The sequence below is a fragment of the Rhinopithecus bieti genome, unplaced genomic scaffold (genome assembly GCF_001698545.2).
Source record: "Rhinopithecus bieti isolate Rb0 unplaced genomic scaffold, ASM169854v2 scaffold_3763, whole genome shotgun sequence".
NCBI lineage: Eukaryota > Metazoa > Chordata > Mammalia > Primates > Cercopithecidae > Rhinopithecus > Rhinopithecus bieti.
In genome coordinates this window covers 768,881-775,810 of record NW_016804379.1, presented here as the reverse complement: position 1 = coordinate 775,810, position 6,930 = coordinate 768,881, and the positions used below count along the sequence as shown (strand labels likewise).

Below are 6,930 nucleotides of genomic sequence, written 5' to 3'. Positions count from 1 at the left end.
AAAAAAAAAAAAAAAACCAGCTCCTGGGTTCATTGGTTTTTTGAATGGGTTTTCGTGGTCTCTGTCTCCTTCAGTTCTGCTGTGATCTTAGTTATTTCTTGTCTTCTGCTAGCTTTTGAATTTGTTTGCTCTTGCTTCTCTAGTTCTTTTAATTGTGATGTTAGGGTGTCGATTTTAGATCTTTCCTGCTTTCTCTTGTGGGCATTTAGTGCTATAAATTTCCCTCTACACACTGCTTTAATTTTGAAACGGAGTCTCCCTCAATTTTCCAGGCTGGAGTGCAGTGGCATGATCTCAGCTCATTGCAACCTCTGCCTTCCGGGTTCAAGCGATTCTCGTGCCTCAGCCTCCCAAGTAGCTGGGACTACAGGCATGTGCCACCACACCCAGCTAGTTTTTGTATTTTTAGTAGAAATGGGGTTTCACCATGTTGTCCAGACTGGTTTCGAACTCCTGATCTCAAGTGATCCGCCTGCATTGGCTTCCCAAAGTGTTGGAATTACAGGTGTGAACCACCGCGCCCAGCCCCATGTCATTTTTAATCCCTGGATTGACTTTGTGGGACATGAGGCCAGGGTACTAAGATGTCACCAGGGCTTTATAGGCTTATTTATAGCATAATAGTAGTGAATGTAGTCTTTGAAGTCAGTTGCATCTTGGTGTGAGCTGGGACTAGTCATATACTAGTTGTGTCATATTGAACAAGTTACCTAACCTCTGGTTCCTCAGTTTGTTCATCTGTTTAAAAATTATGGGAATAACAATTCCTGCTGGGTCATTGCAAGATGTCAGTGAGCCATGTCAAGTGCTTAGAATAGGGCTTGGCATAAGTAGAGCCTCAGTAGGGTAGGTGTTATTTAATCCCAGAAATAACTGGCAACTTTGGGAGGTGAGAGTGAATGTCTGTAATCATTAATTTATCTAACAAATACTTATCTAGTACTATGTGCCTGGCCCTGTGGACACTGCCATGTTTTTTCTCATTCAGTATTCACAGTGACTGCCCAGTGAATGGTATTGCCTCCATCCTCTGAGAGGGTAAAGAACCTATCCCAGACCCCACCAGTGGAGGTGTCAGGGAAGGGTTCTTGGCAGGAGATGGGTCTTGTAGAAAGGCTTCTGCTTTCTTTCACTCACTGCCTGTGGCCAGTTTGCTCAGACAGCTCCCCTCAGGACACCATAGGCAGCTTTTGCATGACCCTGCCTCCCAGGGTTTTCCTTAAGTTGCCTTATTCTTTAGTCGTTTCCCTACTTGTTTTTGTTAGACTGTGGGAGGAAGAAATCCATTTCAAATCTGCTGAAACCTGTTACCAAGCAACGGCAGTGGTTAAAAGCAACCTGATGAGTGAGTAAAGAATTAGGGTTTCAGACCTATGGTTAATAATGGTCTCTATCTCCCTGCTGACCTGCATTCCCTTCTCTTCTGTTCACTGCTGGGTGAAGGAGGGCTCGCTGCATTTTGGAAGTTAAGGGAACCAATAAGGTGACTCTTTTGCAGATGGGAATGTGGTACTCAGCCAGCCATGTGGAAGCACTGTCTTGGCGTGATCTGCCCTGGGCTGTTGGCTCTCTGAATGCTGTCTTGGGAGGAGCACTGCCCTTCAGACCAGAAGAGATGGCTTCCAGTCCCCTCTCCCTCTTGTCCCAGTCTCTCTGAGGCTGCTTGTTGGGTATTGGACATGCTGTGTACTAACTCACTCCCATCTCTTGTCTCATTATCTGAAATGCATCCGCGTTTGCAGAATGGGCTCCAAGGGAGCCTTCAGTTCTGCTCCTCCAATAGCCATAGCTCAGACCCCAGCTCAAGATATCTTGTCTCTGGAAAGGGCAAAACGTTGTCCCCAGTGTAGCATTTTCACTGGGTTGATTATCTCAGTGCTGGATCATCTGTCTATCACCCTTGTGTGGTGACTTTGTGAATTATCTGCCTGAGTGCCACCTCCCATCCACCCTAATCACTGCATGCTCAGGGAGCAATAAATAAAATCATGAAATGCATTCCAAATAAAATCACTTTTTGGCTGGGTGCAGTGGCTCACACTCCCAAAGTAATCCCAGCACTTTGGGAGACTGAGGTGGGTGGATCGCTTGAGGCCAGGAGTTCAAGAGCAGCCTGGCCAACATGGCGAAACCCCATTTCTACAAAAAACAGCAAAAAAATCAGCCAGGGTAACTGGTGTGTGCCTATAATCCCACCTACTTGGGAGGGAGGCTGAGGCACAAGAATTGCTTGAACCCAGGAGGTGGAAGTTCATTGAGCCGAGATCATGGCCCTGCACTACAGCCTGAGCAACAGAGCGAGACTCTGTCTCAAAAATAAATAAATAAATAAAAAATCGCATTTTGATACTTCTGTTAAAATAGATAATAAGGGATCATATCTTAAAGTGTGGAGGATCTGGCTTGGCTTCAGTTTTCCCTATGAAAGTGACAGATGTTGCATCATGAGACTTAGTGGAATGAATTGGGAAATTGAAGGGCAGCCCCATGGCTGTGGATTCTATTTTCTATGGGACTGTTTACACCAGGCTTTGTTTATTTTCTCTTTGCTCAGATAACTTCTGACTAAAGTCGACTGTAGGATTATAAATAGTTTAAAATACCTATTCTCAAACCTCATTTTCAGCATATAAATTTTTAAGAATCAGTGTTTAAAGATACATGAAGCTATTTGCTAGATTTTTGTTCTAGTTTTTTTTTAATTAAAAAAATCTTAAGTTTTTTTTAGTAAGCTTAAGATGTCCAGTAGTTTATTTGCAGGCAGCATTTTTAAAAAGTGAATAGATGTTTAGCTGAAGTTAATTATAGATTTACGACTGTGTAACTCTTGGTAAGATATAACAAAACCTAGACATCTAAAGTTTTGGAAATTTTATTTTAAAAGTTGGTTGGGAGGTAAAATTGTGTGACTTTACCTTGGGTTGATAGTTTTATAGTTAAGAAGAAAGTCTGGTGAAGTTTACTTGATCTCAGTTCGTTCAAGAATAGGGTATTTAGTTCCACTTTGGTTATTTTCACTTCTACCCTAAATTCATAATCCCTGTTACTTAAGCTTTACCCTTACCAGTTTTTGTAGCAGCGAGATAAATGGGGAGTAGCAGTGCCTTTGTTAATGTAAATTGACAAAAAATTATGTCCTTTTCTAGCAGGAGTAGATAAACTGATAGTGGGCTAAGAAATGTACAAAATGATTTTCTGTAGACAGGATGATCTGTAACCATGAGTCCACTAGACAGGAGAAACTTTGCTGTTTAAAATGAAAGGTTATTCAGGATTTGGAATAATTTGCTAAAAAAAGTAAAATTAAAGGTCAGTTCATAGCATTGTAGCAAATGATGGTACATATTCACAACAAAGTAATGCGACTACCTTTAATAAATAGCCACAAACAACAAAAGGACAGCTGGTGCCTGATATGTACTGGCTACCTGGACATAATATCCTTGTAAGGCATCCTTAAAGGACAAATTGCAGCTGGTATTTGGGTGAATGTTGCTCTGTGCCTGTTGAATGTCCATGCTACAAGAAGTTATGAGCCTTGTTCTAAGTACAAATGAACCTTGTATTTGTTTAATCTCCTAAGGGAGAGCTATAGTTTACATTCAATTTTTTGGTCTTTCTGCTATGAAAGGTATTTATTTTGCCTTTGTCAATGTGTTTGCAACCTTAAATAAGGAAAGGGAAAAAAATAGCCCTCTGAACTCTGATCTTTTGCTGCTTCTGTAAATTTTGATTATGAAGTTGGGAGTGAGGACATTCAGAAGCCCATGGTGAATTTATATGCCTTTAGAATATTGTGCCTGTTTTAAAATGTTTGAGCTGTTAAAACACTTTGTTGAAACATGAATCCTTTTTTGTAATTGTATAAATACTCATAACTAATTTTGAATGCTACTGATTGTGTAACTTAATTTTTGTATCCAAAAATACATTCTTGAGTACTACTTTTCCTACCTTGAAAATCTATTTCATTTAATAAATACTGTTTTCTTTATGCTAACTTAACTTTAAAAGGAATGTTGCCAAGCTGTCTCTCCTCCCCATCACAATTTTGTTTTTGCTTTTTTTCTTCAATAAATGATAGCATTATGATCTTTAATAAATCTAGTTTATTTTTAATAACTACATGAAGCCACATGAAGACTGTACAACTGTAAGAAAAAACCGTATCTTTAATTTGAATTCTCAGTGTGTAGCACACATTATAGGCACTTAAAGATGTTTTTGGGGGCCTAACTTGACATGTAGTCCTCTCTTTTAAATGACTTAGGGTTTCACATGAGTCTAGGGACAGTTTGGAAGGTTTTTAAAAGGTAAGAAATTTCCTTAAGTATTTATTTTGGGGAAAAAAATATATATACATACATACATACATACATACAAATACTTTTTTTTTTTCTTTCTTTTTTTTAGATGAAGTCTCACTCTGTTGCCCAGGCTGGAATGCAATAGTGTGATCTTGGCTCACTGCAACCTCAGCCTCCCAAGTTCAAGTGATTCTCATGCCTCAGACTCTGAAGTAGCTGGGATTACAGTCGTGCACGACCACACCCAGCTACTTTTTGTATTTTTGGTAGAGACAGGGTTTTACTATGTTGGTTAGGCTGGTCTTGAACTCCCGACCTCAGGTGATCCACCCGCCTCAGCCTCCCAAAGTGCTGGGATTACAGGCGTGAGCCACTGTGCCCGGCCTATTTTGGCATATTCCTATACACCTAGCTGGTTTAGTTATTTTGTGTAAAGTGGGTTGTCTAATTGACATAAAGTTGTTCATGATGTTTTCCTATTTTAATATCTGTAAGATTTCTACTTATGTCCTTTCTTTCATTGCTAATGTTGGTAATTTGAGCCTTCTCTTGCCTTGCTTAGCATAGGTAGAAGGTTGTCAGCTTTTTTTGCTCATCTTTTCAAAGGCAGCTTGGTTGATTTGAACACACAAAGGCAGATATGTGAATGGCCAACAAACATATCTAGTACATATTGAATTATATGAAGTTTAAAAAAATAGGTAAAATAACTCTGGACTTTCAAGTTCTTAGTTGCCTTCATTGGTGATAATGAAAAGCAAGGAAGTTATTTGCATGAGTTAGGATAGTCATTACTTTGGGAAAGACAGAATTGGGAGGGGACATGATGGGAGGATGCCTCTGGGTGCTGGTCATGGTCTTTCTTCAAAGACCACGTGGTAGTTTCATGGTATTTGATAAATCATTGTGCTGTATGTGTATTTTTTTGTTTGTGTACTTTTCTATTGTGTTACGTTTTACAATAAAATAACCAGTATTTGGTTTCAGTGATTTTCAATGTTCATTGTCTGTTATTTGATTTTTTTCCTCTTTGTTATTTTCTTTCTTTCTTTTTTTTTTTTTTTAAGATGGAGTTTCACACTTGTTGCCCAGGCTGGAGTGCAGTGGCATGATCTCGGCTCAACCACAACCTCCACCTCCAACGTTCAAGTGATTCTTCTGCTTCAGCCTCCTGAGTAGCTGGGATTACAGGCATGTGCCACCACGCCCAGCTAATTTTGTATTTTTTTAGTAGAGATGGGGTTTCTCTATGTTGGTCGGGCTGGTCTTGAACTCCTGCCCTCAGGTGATCGGTCTGCCTCGGCCTCCCAAAGTGCTGGGATTGCAGGCGTGAGCCACGACACCCAGCCTATTTTCTTTCTTATACATACTTTGGGTTTAATTTGTTCTGTAGCTATTTACAGTAGAAGCCTAAACCATTGATTTTTATACCTTTTTTCTAATACAATTTAAGCTATAAATTTCCTTTTCAGCACTGCATTAGCTCCATCTTACAAATTTTGATATAGTGTGTTTTCATTTTAATTCAGTTCAAAATATTTTCTTGTCTTCCTGTGATTTCTTTTTTGACTCATTGATTACTTACAAGCATGTTTACTTACAAGCATGTTTAACTTCTAAACATCTGGGGGTTTTGCAGATCTCTTGATTTCTAATTTAATTTCATTATAGTCAGAATTTGTCTCAATCATTTTAATCCTTTTCAATCTATTGTGACTTATTTTATGGCCTACCATCTTAGTCTAAATAAATAAATAAACAAACTTGATGTTGTGGTGTGCTCCTGTAGTCCAGCTACTCAGGAGGCTGAGGTGGGAGACTCCCTTGAGCACAGGAGTTTGAGGCTGTGGTGAGCTATGGTCATGCCATTGCGCTTCAGCCTAGACGACAGAGCAAGACCTGTCTCTAGACAAGACAAATCCCTAGATCATCTAGGTTTTCTCCTATGATATTATCCTGTAGGTGTTTCATAGTTTTTTACTTTACATTTAGCCCCTGTGATTCATTTTTTTTTTTTCATGTCCGGGTCTAGCCTTGTTTGTTAAAAAGATGATCTTTGTTCCATTGTATTTCCTTTGCTTCTTTGTCGAAGATCAGTTGATTATGTTTATGTGGGTCTGTTTCTGGGTTCTGAATTCTGTTCCTTTGATATGTTGGTCTATTCTTTCATCAGTACCACACTGCTAATTAATTACTGTAGCTTCGTAGTCTTGAAGTAAGGTAGTGTCAGTTCTCCAACTTAGTTTTTTTCCTTTAATATTGTGTTGCCTATTCTAGGCCTTTTTGCTTCTCCATATAAACTTTAGAATTAGTTTTTAAAAATATATGCAAAATAACTTGCCAGGTTTTTGACTGGGATTGCAATGAATCTATAACTCATGCTGGGAAGAATTGATATGAAAATATTGAGGGTTTTTGTTTTGTTTTTTTCTGAGACAGGGTTTTACTCTATTTCCCAGACTGGAGTGCAGTGGTGTAATCATGGGTCGCTGCAGCCTTGATCCTGGACTCAAGTGATTCTCTGCCCCAGCTTGCTGAGTAGCTGGGACAATAGGAGCACACCACTATGCCTGGTGAATTTTTAAAATTTTTGGAGAGACAGAGTCTCACTATGTTTCCCAGG

General features: G+C 39.3%; 1 protein-coding gene across 1 annotated transcript in view; it reads left to right on the top strand.

Moving 5' to 3' along the window:
- Positions 1-4,099, top strand: part of SFT2D2 (SFT2 domain containing 2) — a 28,710-nt gene extending 24,611 nt beyond the window's left edge. The window contains exon 9 of the transcript XR_001884596.1: positions 1,499-4,099. The gene's annotated coding sequence lies outside the window, so the exon portion shown is untranslated. The remainder of the gene's footprint in view (positions 1-1,498) is intronic.
- Positions 4,100-6,930: the final 2,831 nt, after the last annotated feature.